The sequence below is a fragment of the Jaculus jaculus genome, chromosome 4, assembly GCF_020740685.1.
Source record: "Jaculus jaculus isolate mJacJac1 chromosome 4, mJacJac1.mat.Y.cur, whole genome shotgun sequence".
In the NCBI taxonomy this organism is placed as follows: Eukaryota; Metazoa; Chordata; class Mammalia; order Rodentia; family Dipodidae; genus Jaculus; species Jaculus jaculus.
Genome location: NC_059105.1, coordinates 164,233,763 through 164,255,079, shown reverse-complemented (window position 1 = coordinate 164,255,079; position 21,317 = coordinate 164,233,763). Strand labels below are relative to the sequence as shown.

The 21,317-nt window shown below is 39.3% G+C and overlaps 1 protein-coding gene across 1 annotated transcript in view; it reads right to left on the bottom strand.

Moving 5' to 3' along the window:
- Positions 1-21,317, bottom strand: part of LOC101603243 (limbic system associated membrane protein) — a 2,270,239-nt gene that overhangs the window by 2,028,249 nt on the left and 220,673 nt on the right. The gene's annotated exons all lie outside the window — the stretch shown is intronic.

Sequence of the window (21,317 nt, the reverse complement as noted above, 5' to 3'; positions counted from 1 at the left end):
ACCAAAGGGCAGAGAGAGGAAATAAAGGTTGATAAAATTAAATAGGAAAAGTGATGCAACAATATGCAATGAGATCTAGAGCATCATTCCAGAATGTTTTGTGAACTTATAGTAAATACAATACAGAAGATCTAGAAGAAATGGATAAATTTCTGGACACATATATCCTGCCAAAGTTAAACCAAGATGATATAAACAACTTAAGGGATTCATGACAAGCAATGAGGCTGAAACCATTATAAAGCATCTCCTTACAAGGAAGACCCAGTACCTGATAAGTTCTCTGCTTTAGACTTAACAGAAATACCAATGCATCTCAAACTCTTCCCTGAACTAAGAAAGTGAATGAATATGATCAAATTCATTCAGTGTAGCAGGCATTACCTTGGTACCACAAATGAACAATTAAGTAACAAAAGAAGCTAATGATAGACCAGTTTTTCTGGTGAACATTAATCCAAGAATTCTCAATAAAATGTTTGCATATCAAATTCAAGAACACTTTAGGAAGATAATATGGCATGACCAAGTTCCACGGATGCAAAGTTGGGTAAACATATGTAAACAACTAAGAGAAATAATCAAACATATACACAAAGATAGAAATCACAATATCATCACAATCAATATGGAAAAGATCAACATTCCTTATGGTTAAAGACTTGGATATAGGAGGAACATAAGGAATATACCTCAACATAATAAATGTTATACATGCCAATCTTACAAACAATATTATACTACCTGAGTAAAAAACTGAGATCATGCCTCCTGGAAGTCATCCGAGGGCTACAGAGTTAGTTCTCAGTCTGGGCTAGAGTGAAACCCTACTGTGAAAAATAAACAAAGAACAAACAAACAAACAATAAATAAAGCCCACAGCTATAGCCAGCTAAAGTTTGATAAAGGCATTAAAATAATGTATTGGGGAAAAAAAGAACAACCTCTAAAAAAATGGTACTTGGAAAACTGGATATCTATGGGTAGAAAAACAGTAAAGTATATCCATATCTTCCAGCATATAAAATGTCAATTTAAAATGAATTAAAATCCTTATACCTGGAACTCTATAACTGCTAGAGGAAACAGGCAAGATACTTTAAGACATAAGGACAGGCAAACACTCTCTGACTGGGATTGTAATAGCACAGGAAATCATCCCAAGAATTGACAAATGGAATTTCACTAAATTAAAAAGTTTCTGCTCAGCAGGGGAAACTATTAGTGGAATGAAGAAAGGACCTACATAATGTGAGAAAATTATTGCCAAGTATACATCTGACAGAGGATCAATATCTAGAATCTAAATAAAACTCCAAAAATTAAGCATCAAAAACTCAATCATCTAATTAATAAGTGAGTTAATGAACATACTAGAGCATTCTGCAAGAAAAAAAGAAAAATGGCCTATAAAGATTTGAAAAAAAAAAATGTTCACCATCTTTAGCCATCAGGGAAAAGCAAATTAAAACTACATTGAAATGCCATTTCACGCTAGTAAGGATGGCCATCATTAAGAGAACAAATGATGCTAAGGGTATGGAGAACAGGAACCCTCACAATACTGCTATGGGATGCAGCAAATACCAAAATCAGCAAGAGTATTCCTCAAAAAGTTTAAAATAAACTCCCAGCTACACCACTGCTGAGTACATGTCTGGAGGGTTGTTAAGTTAATATACCACAGAATTACTTGCACATACATGTTTATGGCCATAGTATTCACAACAGCCAAGAGGTGCAGCCAGCCCAGAGGCCCATTAACATATGACTGGGTAAAGAAAATTTGGTACATTTGCACAATGGAATTTTATTCAGCTATAAAGAAGAGACTGTGACAGTCTCAGGCAAGTGGGATAGAATTGGAATCATCAAATTAAGCAAAATAAGAAAGAAACAGAAAATAGAATCAGTTTTTGCCTCATATGCAGAATCTAGATCAAATTTATGTACACATGAACATATGTGAGTAGTATATGTATGTATAGGACAGAACAATAAATAGAAGAAAATGTCAAAGAAGTAAAATGTATAATGTATAGAGTTAAGTGGAGAATGTGAGAAGGTAAGAGAGCCCATGCAATTTGAAAGCAGAAGGATGCTTTTTGGGAGGACAAGGAAGGGAAGCAACTGGAGGGGATAGAGGAGAAGGCACTGAAGGGACAAATGAGAAAATACAATACATATGTATAAAATGGAAAATGCCATAACAGAAGCCATTACTTTTCATACTACATAAAAATAGCTTAAAGTATTTAAAATCAAACAGCAAACATGTCTTAAGTTAGGTAGGAAAAGCAGAGTCAAAAAACAGCTCTGTGGTATGAAAGACAACTCCAAATTTCCTTGACCTATCCTCTTTCTCTGAAGTTATAAATACTTCCATTTTGAAGTTGAAATAATGGCACTTTAGTGGGAACTTTTTGATGATTAGCCACTTAATATTTACTGCATTGTTTATTACAAGTTATTTGGAGACTGCAGTGCATGTGTACTGAATATAGAATGAGGTGCATACACATCAATGTACCTTTGAATATGCAGTGCCTATCTGTGTAAAAATATATTATATGGAGGTAAGTGATAAAATACTTCCTAAAGTATAAGGAACAGGACTCTGGAAAGTATAAAATGGGTCATTCCTGAAAGATAAAAATGTTACTCAGAACTACTGCCCATCACCAAGAATCTGATTTATACCAGCCAGCTGTATTTTGAGTAAGACTTCAATGTATATTTATATTTTTAACATCAAGAAGATAGAGTGGAAATGGGAGCATTTGCCATGTCCTTATCTATAGAATTATTTCCGATGGATGCATCTGGGCTTAGCTAGAATTTGAAGAATGTGTTGTTTTCCTTTCAATGGCTGTCTTTCCAATATAGCTCAAGGCCATGGAATGGTCTGTGGCCTGGAGTCAGTGGGATCCAGAGTCAAACTGCTGGTCTTAATTTTTTTCATGCCCATGTACACAAGGATACTATCTCCTGGTAGCAGGAAAAGCCAACTCTATCTCACAGAAAAATTCAAAGGATAAGAAAATCTCAGCTACTTTAGAAGGCAGAGGGCATATTCAAATTAATTAGTGTATTTGCAAAAATCTATTGGTTGCTTTGAACAGCTTTTGTGGGACATGGTGTACTCTATGATCTGTAATTAGCAGGGACCCAACATGGCTAGCTTGATCACTGGCTCTAGAGGGGATTGCACACTGTGGGATGGTTGAGATATTTCCAAACAGAGTTTCCAAGGGAATTAAAGGAATAGTGCTATTCAAGATTGGTTCAATTTTACTGTTTCAAGACGTGTACAGTGATTTTCTATGTATCATAGGTAGAAAAATAAACTCTATTAAAATATTTTTATTTATTTATTTGTAATGAGAGAGAGAAAGACAGAGAAGGAAAGAGGCAGACAGAGAGAGAGAACGGGCATGCCAGGACCTCTAAGGACTGCAAGCATACTCCAGATGCATGCGGGTATGGGGGAACTGAACTCAGGTCATTAGGTTTTGTAGGTAAGTGCCTTAGCCATTTAGCCATCTCTCCAACCCCAAAGAAAGTTTTTTGTTTTTTTTTAATTTTTTTGTTTCATTTTTATTTATTTGAGAGTGACAGAGAGAGAGAGATTGTGAGTGAGACAGAGACAGAGAGAGATAGAGAATGGGCACGCCAGGGCTTCCAGCCACTGCAAACGAACTTCAGACACGTGCGCCCCCTTGTGCATCTGGCTAACATGGGTCCTGGGGAATTGAGCCTCAAACTGGGGTCCTTAGGCCTCACAGGTAAGGGCTTAACCACTAAGCCATCTCTCCAACCCCCAAAGAAAGTTTTAAATGAAGTAATTTAAACAAACCTGTGTCTCTTGCATATGAATAATTGCAGGTGTTTTCCTACTATCAAACGTAAAGACATAAACTTCACTGGGCTAGTTAGCTGGAGCATCTCCGGCACCTTGGCCCTGGCAGATTTTACTTTTTGCCTTATCATGTCACCATTGTTATAAACCGACTGGGTTCAATCCCATGGCTATCATACAGAATGTGATAACCAAAATTTCATAGCTTAGAATTGACTCCCTTGACAGACAATAGGCAATTTTAACAAGAATTTCAACTTCTATACAGAAGTTTATTTACATGGAGTTATTGTTTGTTTACTCACCCCCGAAATCTTGTGCTAGCTTCCATCTTGTTTATAGAAATCCATTTCCTCACGGCTGCGTCTTGACGCTTCTTGTGTCTCGCATACCAGTTTTAGAACATACTTATGCTCCCTTTCTGGAGCCGCTACCCAGAGTTTTCACCTGGATGGACTGGGGCTAACTTCTCAGAACACCGTACTATTGCTGTTAAACGTGAAGTTCGTTTGTTTAAAAGTGGTAACAGGGCTGCTCTTACAAAGGTGGTTCTAGTGCGCTCTCTCAGGGGAAAATGTAGCACATACTCCTCTACTAGACTGTCACGCCCTTGGTGGCTTTTATAGGATGATGATCTTTAAAAAAATTTTTTTTTGTTCACTTTTATTTATTTATTTGAGAGTGACAGACAGAGAGAGAAAGAAGCAGATAGAGAGAGAGAGAAAGAGAATAGGCGTGCCAGGGCCTCCAGCCACTGTAAACAAACTCCGGAAATGTGCGCTCCCTTGTGCAGCTGGATAACGTGGGTCCTGGGGAATCGAGCCTCGAACCGGGGTCCTTAGGCTTCACAGGCAAGCACTTAACCGCTAAGCCATCTCTCCAGCCCTACAGGATGATCTTTTAAAGCCTGTGAAAATGGATGCAGTGATGGCTTAGAGCTAGTTTGTTTACAGTGGTTGGAGGCCCTGGAGTACCCACTCTCTTCCTCCCTCCCCCCTCTCTCTCTGCCTCTTTCTCTCTCTCAAATAAACCAACTGTTCTCAGACTGGAAGTCTGCTCCACAGGAAGGAATACATGCCTGATACTGAAATCGTGTGACAGGAATTCATGAGCACTAGAGATGTAATGTCTGCTGGTGTCAGGCTAAATGTATATAGTATGCCCACCAAACTGCCTGGTCAGAAAGAGAGTGGGATGTTTTATTAATAATGATATTCCCTTATAGCACCAGTTGATCTGAGCCCACTTACTAATAAATACATTAAATTAGTGAGTAATGTGATTAAGTATGGTCATAAAGACATCTTCTAACCTTCTGACGTGGGCAATGGGCAAAGCAAAGATGACATCCCACATGACATCAGAGCAAGCACTGATCAGGAGAACAAGAGGAACAGGAACCTCCTACTGTGGACTGTAAAGATTATTGGACTGTAAAGATAACAGAACAGAAATAGAACATTTTTTCGGTAGTACAAAACAGAGTAAGAAAGAGAGAATTGGCATGCCAGGGAATCAGCCACTGAAATCAAACTCCAGACACTTGTGCCACCTAGCGGGCATGTGTGACCTTGAGCTTGCCTCACCTTTGTGCATCTGGCTTATCCGGGATCTGGAAAGAGATCAAACATGAGTCCATAGGACTCACAGGCAAGGGCCTTAACCACTAAGCCATCTCTCCAGCCCTTAAATTTGTTTTTGTTTTTTAATGGTTGTTCTGCAAAAGATGATTATGTTATTGGGAGCATAAAGAATAGAATAAACATCAGTCAGAGGTAGGGTCAGCTCAAGATGAGTGGAGAGATTGGGGAAATTTTGCTTTTAATCATATTGTGTCTTCCCAAATTATAATCTTTAGGGTACTGATAAACTATATATCTGAAGTAAATTAATTGCTGACAGTGTTTTTAAAGAAATAATGGAGAAGTACAAGAGTGAGGAAGGTCAAAGATAGACAAGTGCTTGATTTTCAGAAGACAAAATGTGCTCTATCCGAAGTATCCTCATGTTGAACGTTCATAAGTAATGAAACAGATATATCATGGGTTCACTAAGAATATATCACTTCAGAATTTTCAGAGCTTCTTCCCTTACACAATCATTAACATTTTAAATTCATTAAACATAGAGTAGGTATGAGTTATCTGGATTTTAGTAAACTACTTGCCACTATCCATGCCATCAATGTATTGTTAAAAACAAGGACATGGGACTAGATTATAATATTATTGAGACTTATAACTGATTGGTCAGTGATAACCATAGTGCACATCTGAAAAATAGATCAGTAAGTCAAGAAGTACATAAAAGCTTTGCATAGAGCTCTCATTTTTGTCTGGCCCTGTTCAGTATCTTTTAAAACAATTTTAATAAGTGAATGTCACATTTGTATATGACATGAACATGAAGACAGGAATAATAAGTAAGAGCAGTGATTGAATCTGGGTTAAAACAATTCACTGTGGTAACAGACAAATATGAATCAATGAAACAGTTTAACTAGAGTTTTAAGTCTTATCTGTTCATAGAAGAAAATTTACTCATGTAAGGAGGAGGTGAGAGGTACAAAAATACTATTTGAGACTATGCGGAAAATGTTTCTACGTTTTCATTTCTAAGTTAAGAGCTGCCAAGAAGATCCAAGATTAAGCAGTAATAAACATTTAGGAATTATCTAGACAGTGAAAGAACATAATTCTACGTTATTCTAAACCATTTTAGGCCACTCCAAAACAATGCGAGTTAGCAGGAAGTGCTACAGAGATGTGGGTAAGGATACCCACATTCAGACAGAAGGAGTTCAAGTCCCTCCATAGACACTACAAAAAATTGAGGCCATGTGACTGAGCACAGAACGTTGTCACTGTGAGAGCCATTGGGTGGTTGAGCACATGTAGGAAACTATCATCTCGAAAGTCTGAACTTGCTTTTCTTCTTTAAATCTCATTTGGTGTTTATTTTTTTTTAAGGTTCAATTTTAATTATAAAAAAAATAAAACAGTCTTATTGTACATAATAAATATGGATGTGTGAAATGCTCTACAAAAGAAGGTGTTATCACCTCTACCTTTTTATATTGCAGGTGTTGCATGTACATTTCTGTTCATAATGTGTATAATTTTACACGCCATCACTTATCAGTATGTCAGGAAAGCTTTACTTTAAAATTAATACTTTCTAACTTAAAGTGTAGATTTAATGAGTCAGTTCTGGGGTTAAGTTCAATTTTCTTTTTAAAGCTTCTTTTAAAACTAAATACCTGAAATGTAAAGGGCTCTCTGGTCTCATCCTAGATGTGGGGAACTCAGCAAAGATGACAACGGAAGTCTCAGTAGCTACAGGGCGTGTGCGTGACAGCATGCTTGTCTAGTTGTCTAGAAGAGGCATCAGATGGACAAAACTATAAATTAAAAGGATGATTTTCAATAATGTGCACTGTAATGCAATTTGATTTGATTAATTGTCTGGCACATGGCATCTAAACAGAGACCTAAATGATGCAAGAGCAAGTTACATCAAATCCACCCAACAGACAGTTTCAGGCAGAAGAGACGGTGTGTATGAAAGTCTGTCACCGCGAAAGACTCAGGATGATGCTCCTCAGGGCGGGAAGCAAGGCAGTGTGACTGGAGTATGCAGAAGTAAAGCGTAGTAGCAGGAGGCAAGCTCTCATTGACAGGTTGGGTGAAGGGCGTGATCTGCAGGGGAAGAGAATCTTTTACAAAGATGTAGAGCAAAGGAATAACCTTATGTGGCTGGTTTAGAAAAATTTCTTTTTGTCTCTGCAGGTGTGATGGACTTCAGTAGAAACAGAAGTGTTCTAGAGACAAAACACTTGACTACTACAATGGGCAGAAACATGAGGTGTGAAGATCTAGTTCCCTCTGATAAACACAATCAGGATAATTTAACCTCTGTGGACTTTGATTGTATGTTAGGTAATGGAGGAAGTATAATTTTAACATTTTAGAAATACACTTTTGTGGGTGTCTTACTTGCTTGAAGGGTTGAAAATCTCAAATGACTAAATAAATATGTTTTATCTTTTTTTTCCCCCTTGGCTTATAAAATATGAAGCTACAGGATTTAAAGTACCTTTCAGGTAAAAATGGGATGATCTAAGCTTTGGCAGTTTGAATTTTTGAAATTTTGAAATTTCTTGCCTCCTGTTCTCATCTTTCCAAGGTCTGCAATGCCAATAAACAAAAGGTTCATGACTTTTAAGATTTATGACTAAATATAAAGATATTGGAGGAGTAAAGAGAACAGGGGATTAGACTTCAGAGTAATAATAAAATCCTTTAGTAAGCACACACCACATCAATAAATCATGTAGTCTTAATCCTTGTGAATGAACTCCAAGGATCTACCTTATACATTTAATTATCATTAAATATTGCTCTTTAAAGCCAGCCTCTTGACTAGAGTATAAATGTACTTTTTCTTTTCAATTTTTTTTGTTACTTTTTATTTATTTATTTGAGAGTGACAGAAACAAAGAGGCAGATAGACAGAGAATGGGCATGCCAGGGCCTCCAGCCACTGCAAACGAACACCAGACGCATGCGCCCCCTTGTGCATCTGGCTAATGTGGGTCCTGGGGAACCGAGCCTCGAACTGGGGGTCCTTAGGCTTCACAGGCAAGCACTTAACTGCTAAGCCATCTCTCCAGCCCGCGTGTACTTTTGATGTATCATGATCTGTAGTCATTGCTGTTGGAACTTCCCTTATCCTTAGTTCAAATAAAGTAGCATTGCCTTTTCTGGCTGCTTTCTTTTTGCTTTTTTTGGTATGGGGTTGACAATGGAACTACTACACTGAGGGAAAAGCAAGAAGGACCATTGAACCTTCCAGACTGCTTGATGCTTGCAGGAAACAGGAGTCCCTGACTGAGCTTTGGAGATAGCACTGACTTTAAGGGACACAGTGGAACTGGAAAAGGTAAGAAGTCATGTGCACAGAAGAAGCCTTGCCTTTGAATTCGGATCTTTACTGTCTATACTCCAAGCTACAGAGGCTGACCACTTGAAGCAGCAACACCAGACAGTAGGTCAATGGCCACTGCCTTCCCATGGTCATGTTAGCGTGACCGGAAAAGCTCTGCCAAAGAAGCTTCTACTTTACATTTGGTCAACGATACTTAACATGACCCCCATCACAGTCTCAGCTCTTGGACCTTTCTTGAGTAAGCGTGAAGACTCAGAAAGGTGTGTTTGACCATCAGGGTGGGAGCAATCTGATTCCAAGTTGTCCCGGTTTGTCCGTAAGGCCCTTCTTTTGGAGCCATGTAATATATCACTTCACTCACGGTTTAGTGATTCACTGGCCTGACAGATTCATCAGGTTAGCAATGTGGCCTCTCCATATCCTTCTGTGAACAGAAAGGGAAGTAATAAACAAAGAGGCCACTTTTGTCCTTCCAGGATGTTTATTCCAAAGCCCATCTTATTGTAGAATATCTTGCCCAGTAGCTGTAATCTTGGAAATAATTATTATCAAGTTTTGACTAGATTTATGGGTCATTGAGAACACTGCCTTTATACTAGGGTATCTGTGAAAACAAGGGAAGACATCTGTCCTTTGGTCTTTACTGACATCACTCTAGGATGTTCGACTCTAATATCAGGGTTACTGAAATTTCCTAGCGCAAGGCATGATTACATTGACTTTGTACTCTTCCAAAAATGTGTGTCTCTACATTGATAATTCAGAAACAAGCTTAATTCAGAGGTATTTGATTCTGTTCTTTAGAGGACAAATCATAATCACGTAAACATCATGGTACCTAGGAAGCACCTTATTTGTACTGTGGGCTCCAGAGCTAATAATGTAATTGTGCATGTCTGTTAGACCAATTAGAAGCTTGTCAGTGTAATCTAAGTACATATATTAACTGGATATGGCTTCATTGCACTCCTATCTCTCAAAAAGAAACAGAAAACTGTGCATAGTGAAACTCTTCTCAGATATTTAAAGTGGTCTCTTAGTACACATATTTTAAAGAATATACTTTCTAGGTAAAAAGGAAAAATTAATGGGCTGCAGAGATGGCTCAGCCATTAAGGCACTTTCCCACAAAGCCTAATGACCTAAGCACCCATGTAAAGTCATATGCACAAAGTGGCACATGCATCTGGAGTGGTTCACAGTGGCTTGGAGGGGCTGGTGTGCCCATTCTCTCTCTCACTCTCCGTGTGTGTGTATGTGTGTCTTTCTATGCTTAAAATAACTAATTGTATTAAAAAGAAAAGAAAAACATTAAAATAAGTTCAGCGAAATCCAGATTGAAATTGTAGAAGATGAGTTCATTTTGCTCCTTAAAAATGATCACACTATTAGGAGAGTCAAGTGGAAATCAAACCAAATAATATGCCTATACATTGTAGCAACATAAGAGGCCTGCATGCTCTCCACACATGCAAAAAAGGGGATCTCTGTGTGCTGTTTTCTGAAAGCTGAAGCCAAGATTAGCATGACCTTCCTGGGGGCTGATATGCTGCCCTAGCCAGCTTTGGCTCAGATCCCAGGAACTGGGCTCTCTTGATGCTAAGGGCAACATGCCCGTGAAGTCACAGGAATAACTGTACCAAGGCTTTCTCAAAGACAGCAAGGTTACCCAACCAATAGCTCAGAGTAAGGATTTACTGTTCACGATGAATTTGTATCTTCCTTGTCACAGAAGGAAAGACGTTAAATACATGCTGCCAACAAGCAGTAATGCAACGTGCTTGGCAGAGGAATAGCTCCAGAGGCAGAAATGTACATTTAAGTCTTGCCTCTTGTCAGGGGTCCTAACCAAACAGCACGTGGTCTCTGGCAAGACAGGTCCTTGTCCTATAGAATGGAAATAATGACAGGTAAAATACTAAGGTGTGTATTACATTCATTCATGTATTACATGGAGGAAATGGATGTGCACCAGCTCAATAAACATCTCCTTGCAAGGGAATTTGGTTCTGGGAGATCATATTGACTTGGAGTTTCCAGCCAGCTCAATTTGAATAATCCAAGGAGACCCTTAGATAGACTAAGATATGTAAAAGCTTTATTGGAATAAAAATATGTACCAAATATCATAGGAAGGCACAGAGAAAGGTTTGTTTCCATGCAAGCCAGACACACCTATAAACAGGAATGTTTGGAGTTTTGGTTGGACAGAGCCTCAGAGTTGATTTCTGGGAAAGACTCAGTCGAAATGAACAAATGCCTACTAGGTAAGCCCTGAACTGGACAGCTCTCTGGAGAATGTGTGGTCTCATGCAAATACCAGTGGATTATTCAGATTGAAGCACATATTAATGACTAACAGGATCTCACTTCATTTTCATAACAAAACTATGGAATTAGTATGACAATCTTTGATTTGTAATAATAAAACAATGACACAGACATTGAATAAAAATAAAATAGTTCTTATGTCACATAATTGTAAACTGTAATAAGGTAATATATGAAAAAATGCTTTAGAGAGAGGATTTTTTAAGTTAGTGAAAAAAAATCAATAATAGGATTTGGATACTCTTGCTTTTATTTGCTATCCTTTATTTTCTACTGGTTTCAGATTCATATGGTGAGAAATTTCAATAAGCACCAAAATGTATAATGGAAAGTACAGTATTTCTATTTACCTTGTGTCCCTCATTGTCATCTAACTAATTTATTTCGGGACAGAGAAAAATAAAACCGGGACATGTGGGTCTGGGTTCTATGACATCAACAACATGACATTTTGATCTGCAGAACCAGAGAACCAAATAGGAATCCTTGTTTTGCTTTTGATAATGACCTCCCTAAACATTCGGTCACCTTAACAAAAATTTCTGGCTTCTAAATATGTAATACTCAGTGTGAATGGCTAAAATAATCTGCCTCTGCACCTTGACCATGCGGTCTGATGTGATGAAAAGACCAATTTTCTGTTCCTTTGGTGAATTAGGGATTATTGTTATTAATTATTATTTTTTACAAACTCCAAGTCCTCACCGGAGCAATGTCTTTCCTTGCTGACCCTGGATCCACCATCATGTATCCTGTATGTTATCTAGGCTTCCCTGATCTGGGTCCATTTCAGGGGCAATATTGGAACCTACAAAAGAATCTGGCTCACAAATGCATGCTGTTTCTAGATTCTCAGGAGTCGCAGGCTAATGGTCAGTAAATGAGGGCAGTTGTGAGCCAGGCATTGCTCCGAAATCTTCGCGTGTTAAGGAGAAAAGTGAGGGGGAAACTAGCAGCCGAACGAGGTGAGCAAAAGAGCACAGGGCCGAGTATGAGAAGGGAACCTGGAGGCTTTATGTCCTCTCTGCCGCTTCCCCCTGAACGTGTAGGGTCAGAGCGCGGGCCTGGATGGCTTTCGTGCCGTTTCCCCATGGAGCTGCTGAAGGAGGTGTACTGATTAGCCCAATTGATGAGTTTGGAATCCTTTGGGAGGGAAACAACCCATCTCTCCAAGGTGGCTGAATACCACCTCTAACAGACTCCGCAATGTCAGAGGATCTCAGAGAATGCAGGGAACAATCAGGGACACCAGCTCTGCCTCCTCCTCCTCCTCGTCCTCCTTGCCCATTCTGACAGCCCTGCCAGACTGAGATGCATTCCTAGGGATGAAAGTGCCAGCTTGCTTCTCCCAAGGGGGCAATAGGCAGCAGGAACTCAAAACCCCCACTCGGTGCGTGTAACTGGCTTCTCCATTTGTTTTCATTTTGCCACCAGACACTGCTATTCAAACTGCTTGGAAGGATATCTCAATAACATCCCTTTGGTGTGCGCCGTGCGAGGAGGGAGGTGGATCCATCTGCTGTCTTTATGGAACCCGCGCCCCAGCCTTGGTTCATCACACAGGGTCTATAAGGACTGAATGAAAGAACTGCCTTTGGGACCTTATCAGTTGAATGAAAGGGACAGACAGCTGCTGAGCCCTGTCTGAGTGGCACCAGTAAACATGAATTTACATGATTAGTTCATATCCATTGATCAAAATAAGGCCTTGAAAACAGACCAAAAATTATATACACACTTCCAAAATCAAATCTCTGGCCTATCTTCATTCCAGTTCTAACTAACCTACTGAACATGGAAATGCTGCACACTTGAAAAAAAAAGAAAAAAGACGTTGCGTGATATTTACTGAGATTTCTGTTTGAAAACGAGGCCACATCATATTTCCTGGGCCTGAATCGTGCAGGGTTTACTTGTGATTATATGGTCAGCTAAGTAAACACATTATTGGTAAGGAATGCATTTTCTCATACCTTATTGCCCTGTGGGGACAACGTTCCCTCCCCATGTCCACAGCTTCTCCATCCCTTTTATTATTGCCCCTGCAGTGATAAAAGGGTGAATTTGGGAGAGAAAAAAAAAAAAAAAAAAAAGAAAGAAAGAAAAGCATAGCTGGCTGGATTTCATGTTTTCTCCTTCCAGGAAGTGGCCATTACAATGAGGCTGCAGCCTCATTACCTCTTTTTGCTGTTCCTCATGGGGGGCATGGGATATCTGGGGCCATAGTAGCCACCGACGTTCAGCTGACAAATAAAGCCCTGAGTATTTTAACAAAACTTTAGAGGCCAATAGACCTCAAACTTCAATTGTGACTAAATTAAGATTGTGGGCCTTTATTTTACTTTCAGCTTTCTTCCCAACTTGTTCATAACTCAGCCCTTTCCACTGGGAACTGCTTGAAAATTCACATAAACTATAGTACCAAAAGTCTTGCTGTCATGTCAATAAAATGGCTTTTGTGTCCTTTAGAGGTAAACTTGCTATTATTGTGAAGAAAGTAATAACACAGACATGGGAATAAGTGGTCTTAGTTTTCTGGGTGGAAGTGATCCCAAACAGAAGCTGTGTCAATAACTAGGAAAGCATTAAATAAGCAAATAGAATAATGAAACACACAAGAACCACATCAACATGTTTGCTCCTTAGAAACTTTAAATGAACTTGGTGTTAGACTCCGTGACTTAACCCCCATGTTTCCCACGTGTACACACAGATGCACACACATTGTCTCTAGGCGCATGACATTGCTGAAGAACAGACAATGTATGACATGAGCTCTTTGTAAATTACAAGGTGCTGCAGACCATAAACAAGGAAGTTTCTATCACCATTCTTTTCTGAAATGCTCACACTTATTAATGACAGAACACTACAGGAGAAAACAGAAAAAAAATGTTGAGTCAAGATCACAAAGACTCTTCCCCGTGTCTTTGGTGAATAAAAATGCACATTTCTATATGATAATAAAGGTACATGCCATTATAATTTGAAAGGTTGTTAAGTATGGTAATTTGTAGAATTTTAAAATTGCAATATAATACATATGTTTATTGTACTATGCATACTTTATTATGAGCAAACATGTTCATTTTTGGCACATTTCACCATAAATGTGCATATTAATAGTATTCCAGACTGTCTGTCTATCTGTGCCAGGAGTATGCACACAGAGCCGATGTCCCTCCCATGGAGGAGATTCCTATGTTTGTGAGAGACAAAGGCAAAAACTGAGCCTGGACTTTAACTCGCTATGAGAAAAGAACTTCATACAGGCCATTCCATTCAAGAAAATAAGCCTATCCCACGTGTGACAAAGTTAATGCCCTGACACTCAGTGTCCCTCTGTTGCATCTTCCAGTTATTTCAAACAGTGGACACAAAGAGGAGCTGAAAATCCTCCCAAACAGGAAGTCCCACAGCCACCAGGAGGCTAAATCCTTTGATGGAACCTCAGTGAGTTCCTCTTATCTACCCTTGCATTCAGCTCGTTCAGGTTTGAGGAGGAACCATGTTACTGCAGTACTCATCATAGAAAGCCTGCCAAGGAGTCACGCCCTCCCACGAAGTCCTTGCTTCATCCACGGTGTGCTTACTTCCTGGATCCCCAGAGGATCTGAGAGAATGGTATGTTAACATAACTGATCCGTGTCTACTTTCTGCCTCATTTTCATCCATTTATGATTATCCTACAATTGAAAGATTATGATGAAACTGATAGTATTGATCACTTATTTTTGCAAGATGTGTTTTATGATACTTTATTTATTCAGGTTATAATCTTTATGTTGTGCATTTGTTTATCTGACTTGCTGACAGCCATGAAGGAGGATCATACATTAATCAAAAACCATGCACAAACGAACACATGTTTGTGGTGACTTTCTTCCTTTGGAAAGGGATATAAGTGAGTTGTGTGTATATGTGTGCATGTGAATACTTATTATGAAATTCCTAAATATTACAATAAATCTTTATTTGTAGAAACAAGATAATGCCTACATGTTTATTTGATGAGTAAATTTATTTTTACTCAAAATTTGTATTAAAAAAGCAAAAACAATCCCCACCGATATACGAATTCAAAACAAAATCTGGCTGTATTATAAGCCTTGTTGAAGGAGGCAGTGGCAGATACTTAGAGAGACAAGAGAAAAAACAAAATACCACTTCTCCAAGCATCTCTGAAGAGCAACGCAGCAATGGAAGAAAAACGAGAGGAACAGATGGGCCGGCAGAGTTTTGCTTTATATGCGACACTGTGCACATATTATTCGCATGAGGACTAATTTATAAACCCGGATAGTGTTTATAAACTCCACCGTCCTAATGGAAATGAAAGCATTAATACAACCAGAGGATTCTTTACTTTCCAGGTTTTAATTAAAATCACAGGCGCTAAGAAGCGAAAGTGTCTTCGTGGAATACACATCTAATGAAGTATTGCCCTGCCTAGCCCAGTGCTCTGTGTGGAGTCCTGGCTGCCTGGCTCCAAGTCATTTAAAAATTCAGCTCCATATAACCAGGAGAGCTCTCTCTGAAAATTAGAAAAAGCAAATTATATTACATTCTTTTTAAATGAACATAGTTTCCAAGCCAGATCCAAGGAAAATGAAAGCAAGGCATAGTAAAATTAGAGAGGTGGGGAGAAAACTGGAGGGAGAAAGAAGGCAAGGGAGGGAGGAAAGGAAGACGGGAGTGGAGAAAGAGGCAGAGAAAGACTTAGAACATGACATCTTGTTCAACTGAGTACCTAGAGGAATAGAGGCTAATGTGTTTGTTTTGTACATGCTGAGTAGAAAACCCACAAAGAATAAAAGAGGAGGGTTCAGGTTAGAAGGAAAAATGTGGGAATACAGCAAGGGCAATTCTATGTAAGACAAGTAAGAAAGGAGAAAAGAAAAAAAATAAAATCTTTTGACACAAAAGGACCAAGGGAAATCACCTCAAGTCTTCGAAAACAAAGTGGGGCTAAAATGTCCACCTTATTCCCGTCACTCGGTGCACACAGTCCTTTTCTTCATTTTTTTTTCTTTCTTTCTTTTTTTTTTTCCTCTTAAAGGAGTGACATAGTTTATATGTAAGCAAATGAAGGTTGCAGTGAAAATGAACTACTTTGAGAGGTAACCAGGAATATATACACGACATACCCAGGCAAAAAAAAAAAAAAAAAAAAAAAGATTTCCAGCTGCTTTGCTCAGCTCAGAAAAATGACGATGACAGTGATGACAGAGTTATGATAATGACTTAGGTGACAACGGCATGTGTAAGATGTTAAAGAGTAAAACAATGCTCATCCCCAATGAACTTAGCAACTCAGGACAGTGGTGTTAATTTTCATCTACTAGTACAAAAAACAATAGAAATAGAAATTACTCAGACGCACATCAACTGTTGAGTGTGCAGCTTTGTTTGAAATGAGGGCTTTAGTGTAAGAGTACTTATCATAATAGCATTCTGGTTGTTTTTGAAGTCCAAATTCCATGAATATTTATGAATATATATGTATAAGCATGCATATCCATATATGTGTGCATATGTGTATGTGTTTTTAAAGAGCATCGATGTGAAAAAGTGAGCGTGTGCTTTTGGCCAGGCACCTGTTGGATTAATATTTTGTGTTATCTTAATTCTTACTACATCTTATGTCATAGGAATATCAACTTTTTATTCATATGTTACAAACTAAGTTTCTGTCAAGTTGTTTTGCCTAAGTTTACTGAAATATGACAGAAGACGTATTCGAATCTCATCTGCTTTGACTCTAGAGATGACCGAGGCTCAGTCCAAAGGGAGTTTAATGCACACATGTGAGCTGAAAGTAATTTAAAATTTGTAGTTGGTTAGGCTGGAGAGATGGTCAGTGGTTAAAGGCACTTGCATGCAAAGCCTGATGGCCCAGGTTCAATTCCCCAATATCCATGTAAAAACAGATGCCCAAAGTGAGGCTCACAGTCTGAAGTGTGTTTGCAGTGGAATACTCTCTCTCTCTGTCTGTCTGTCTGCCTCTTTGTCTCCCTCTCAAATGAATAAATAAAAATATTTTGAAAATAAGTAGCTGCTACAACTTTAAGAAGTAAAACGAACTCGGTGCCCAAGGGTCTGCACCACAGTCTAAGTTAATTTTGTCTTCCTGGTATGATATATCACAAAGCCCCAATAGTTGTAAGTAGGCACAGTTGAGCAGAGAGTCAGTCCTTCACCCAGATGACTCACGCACCGTTGAAGGACATTCACTATCCCCCCCCCCCCGCTAGTGTTGGGGAGGGCTACCGCACTGCTAGGAGAAGACTTTGTGTTCATTGGCTTCACCCAGTGGATGGCATTTCTCTGAAAATTTATTTTATCTTATTAAGTTTTAATAGTTCATTGAGAGGATTAAAATTTGTGTAAGACATTCGGTTATGTGAAGTAAATACATATACTGACATAAAGTGTAAGTGAAGATGATGGGTTAGTGTCATGGGTATGTACAACAGTGGCCATTGTGACAATAAACTTAGACAATGCAAGTATTTCTCATTGAACACTGAGCTGCATTTCTAGAGATGTTCGTTTTATACATTATGTAGACGTCTTATTAGAACAGTAGCAATCCCTCATTTTGCCTAGAAGTGTGTGTGTGTGTGTGTGTGTGTGTGTGTGTGTGTGTTTTGAAGCCCAAGTTTCATAAATCAGAGCCATCTTTTGAGGAATATTTACTCCAGTCACTGCAAGGAGGCAGAACATAGAGTCATTAACTTCCCCTATTAATTCAATATGGCTACTAAAAAGACTAAAATAGACTGACATGCTTTTAAGTTCTTTTTATTTTAATTTATTTATTTGAGAGTGACAGACAGAGAAAGAAAGAGGCAGATAGAGAGAGAGAGGGAAGAGAGAGAGAGAGAGAGAACGGGCATGCCAGGGCCTCCAGCCCCTGCAAACGAACTCCAGGTGCATGCGCCCCTTGTGCTTCTGGCTAATGTGGGTCCTGGGGAATCGAGCCTCGAACCGGGGTCCTTAGGCTTCACAGGCAAGCGCTTAACCGCTAAGCCATCTCTCTCCAGCCCCTAATCTGACATTCTTTTTTTTTTTTTTTTTTTTTTTTTTTGGTTTTTCGAGGTAGGGTCTCAATCTGGTCCAGGCTGACCTGGAATTAACTCTGTCATCTCAGGGTGGCCTTGAACTCATGGCAATCCTCCTACCTCTGCCTCCTGAGTGCTGGGATTAAAGGCGTGCGCCACCATGCCCGGCTAATCTGACATTCTTAAAGACAACTATAGATTGGCATAGTTCCATGTAAGTATCCGTAACTGAAGTTTTTCTCAGACAAACTTGCAGTGGCTTCCTTGTTACACTGAATGCATAGCACAAGGTGTAAATACCTTCAATGGCTTCCTTTAAGGCTAGGTATATTGCCGACAAAGCATGAAAATGCACAAAACAAGCACATATGCTATTTTTCATCCTGATGTTCTTTGCATATTTGTTTTCAGCCTTCTCAATGTAAGCATACCCAAAGGTCATAAAATTAGTGAACCACTACTCTTTATATATACTAAGCATGTGCTTTATGAACCTAACTGGCTATAAATAATAAAACTAAATTTTAAGCAAGTAAATATTTCCCTAATCAAATCATTTTCTTTTTTTTTTTAATTTTTATTTATTTATTTATTTGAGAGTGACAGACACAGAGAAAAAGACAGATAGAGGAAGAGAGAGAGAATGGGCGCGCCAGGGCTTCCAGCCTCTGCAAACGAACTCCAGACACGTGCGCCCCCTTGTGCATCTGGCTAACGTGAGACCTGGGGAACCGAGCCTCGAACCAGGGTCCTTAGGCTTCACAGGCAAGCGCTTAACCACTAAGCCATCTCTCCAGCCCTCAAATCATTTTCTTGTAACAGACTTTTTATATATTCCTTTAGAAAAAAAATAATTCATATTTCTCTATATTTGTTGAATTACTAGGGTGTACATTCTTGGAATTTTTACTGATATTGAAAACATATTTTAAAATAAAAATGCCATTTAATTAGCATTTATTATATATTATTGTTATGATAAACACTTAATATATGGTGTCAGAATATATCTTTTTATTCTTCAGACCATTTTGTGAGATAGACAGTTTATTCCCATTTAACAGCTGATAAAACTGAGAACCAAAGAGTTACTGACTTATCCAAGGCTATACAACTGGTGAGGAGTGGAGCAAGACCCAGGACTCTTTCACACTCCCAACATTCTCATGATGATCAAGCTTGGGATCAGCTGAGTAACAACATTTGTGCCAAAAGCAAAGAGTTGCCGTAAAATGATAAGAGTGAATTTCAAGTAATATCTTCAACACAATTCTTTCTTCAAAGAGGCATTTTCATAGTATTAGATATGTTATTAAAATAGTGACATGAAGATCAATGGGGTGTCTTTCAATTTTGCTCATTTAAGCTGTTATTTCCATTTGGCAATATTTTCTTCTAGTTACTTGAGAACTGCAGTCCAGTTGAAAGTTCTTTTGTAGTGAATCTAAAACATACTATTCTTGAGGAATACACAATAATACAGGTACCTGGTACTGAAGAAGTCAAAGGGACCAGGGAGAGTGATGGTATCAATGAACAGCCAAAGGTCCATAGGTGAACAAGTTAGTGTCATTTCCTTACATCTGTCCACATCCAAGACTTTTTTTTCTATATGCCCAGAACTAATGATGGCCGATTCACACAGGTATTGTCAAGATGTAAAGAAAATCAGGGGGCATTCTTGGAGTAATAGCAGGAAAACCATGTCACTCTCTACCCTTTACTCCACATTGAAGCTCATCCCATTCCTGCCCTGTTCCCTGGGGAAAATCCTTTATGGATAAAGATTAATGCAAGGTACACAGCAGCCCATCTGTACTGAAGACAGCCTGCTCAGATGAGAGCCCACTCTGTCCGTGAGATCAGGGTATGTTGTCTGTAGGTACAAGGAGAAAAATGGCAACAGAGCCAATGGATGGAGGAGAAAAACGAGTTGTCCTTGCAGAGCGGCTCCCTCATTTTGATTTAGATGGCACCAAGTGGATCAGGCCTCCTTCACAGCACGTGGAATACATGCACACATGTTCTATCTCACGTGTTTCAGGAGATAAACCACATGGTTTGATGACTGCTCACATATGTGTCACGAAATGAAAGCCAAGCTTCTGAGCCCTTAGGGAATGAACGCTGACAAGTCAACACTTGGCTACCATTTCTGTTGTGTAAAAGGCACGTGTCTGTTAACAGCTGAGCCTTTACAGCCGTGTTCTCCTGTTGGACACTCATGTCTAAGAAACAAAAGCAGGAGGCGACTGACGAGGGAACATAACGGAGCGAGACCCAGCACAGGTGACAGATATGAACGGCTTTGGGAAAACATTTCCCTCGTCTTTCTATTTCACACTCGGATGGCTTCGACATTTTTATGGACCCTCCAAACCCCTACCCCACCTCGTGTAAATGTTTTATGTAATGTTTGGCCTATCATCATTCCAGCATGTTGAAAATGACAATCATGCTGCCAACATTCCCTCCCTAGGAGGGCCTGGCGGGACCACAGACAAGAGGAGAGCCGTGAAAACACACATACACCTACATCTGACTGAGGTAGGCTGCAATAGAAACATCAGACTGAAGACAACACTCTCAGACATTTTGTGCAGGGGCTGTGGGCACTGGAATGCCTGTCACCATTACAAATTCTCTAGTGAGTGCAATAGAGGTAAGAGTGGCAGAGCCACCTATCAACCACACCGGAAATGATTGATGAGACAGAAAAGCCAGGCACTGAAGCCTAGCCTCTCTGCAGAATCTATTTGTTATTTCTGATCTCTCTCTGTCTCTGTCTCTGCTTCTCTCCCACTGCAGCTAATCAGTGGTGATAGATGAGGGAAGGGATTCACTCTATGCTTCAGAATCCCAATTGCATTTTCTCCTGCTTGTCACCAGGTCTATCATCCAATTCTCAATGAGCCCTTAATTCAAATACGAAAAGAGCCATGCTTTTCCTCAAAACAGTTAGTGAAAGAGTCTTGCAGTGGCGAGGATGAGGCTGGAAAGGAAGGATACAAACACTCCATTGTTTTCCTCTCATATGGGTACAGAAGAAGCGCTGCCCGGACAAATGTGTTCAGTAATCGGGGTTGAGTTTTCAATGGAAGCTTGAATGCAAATGC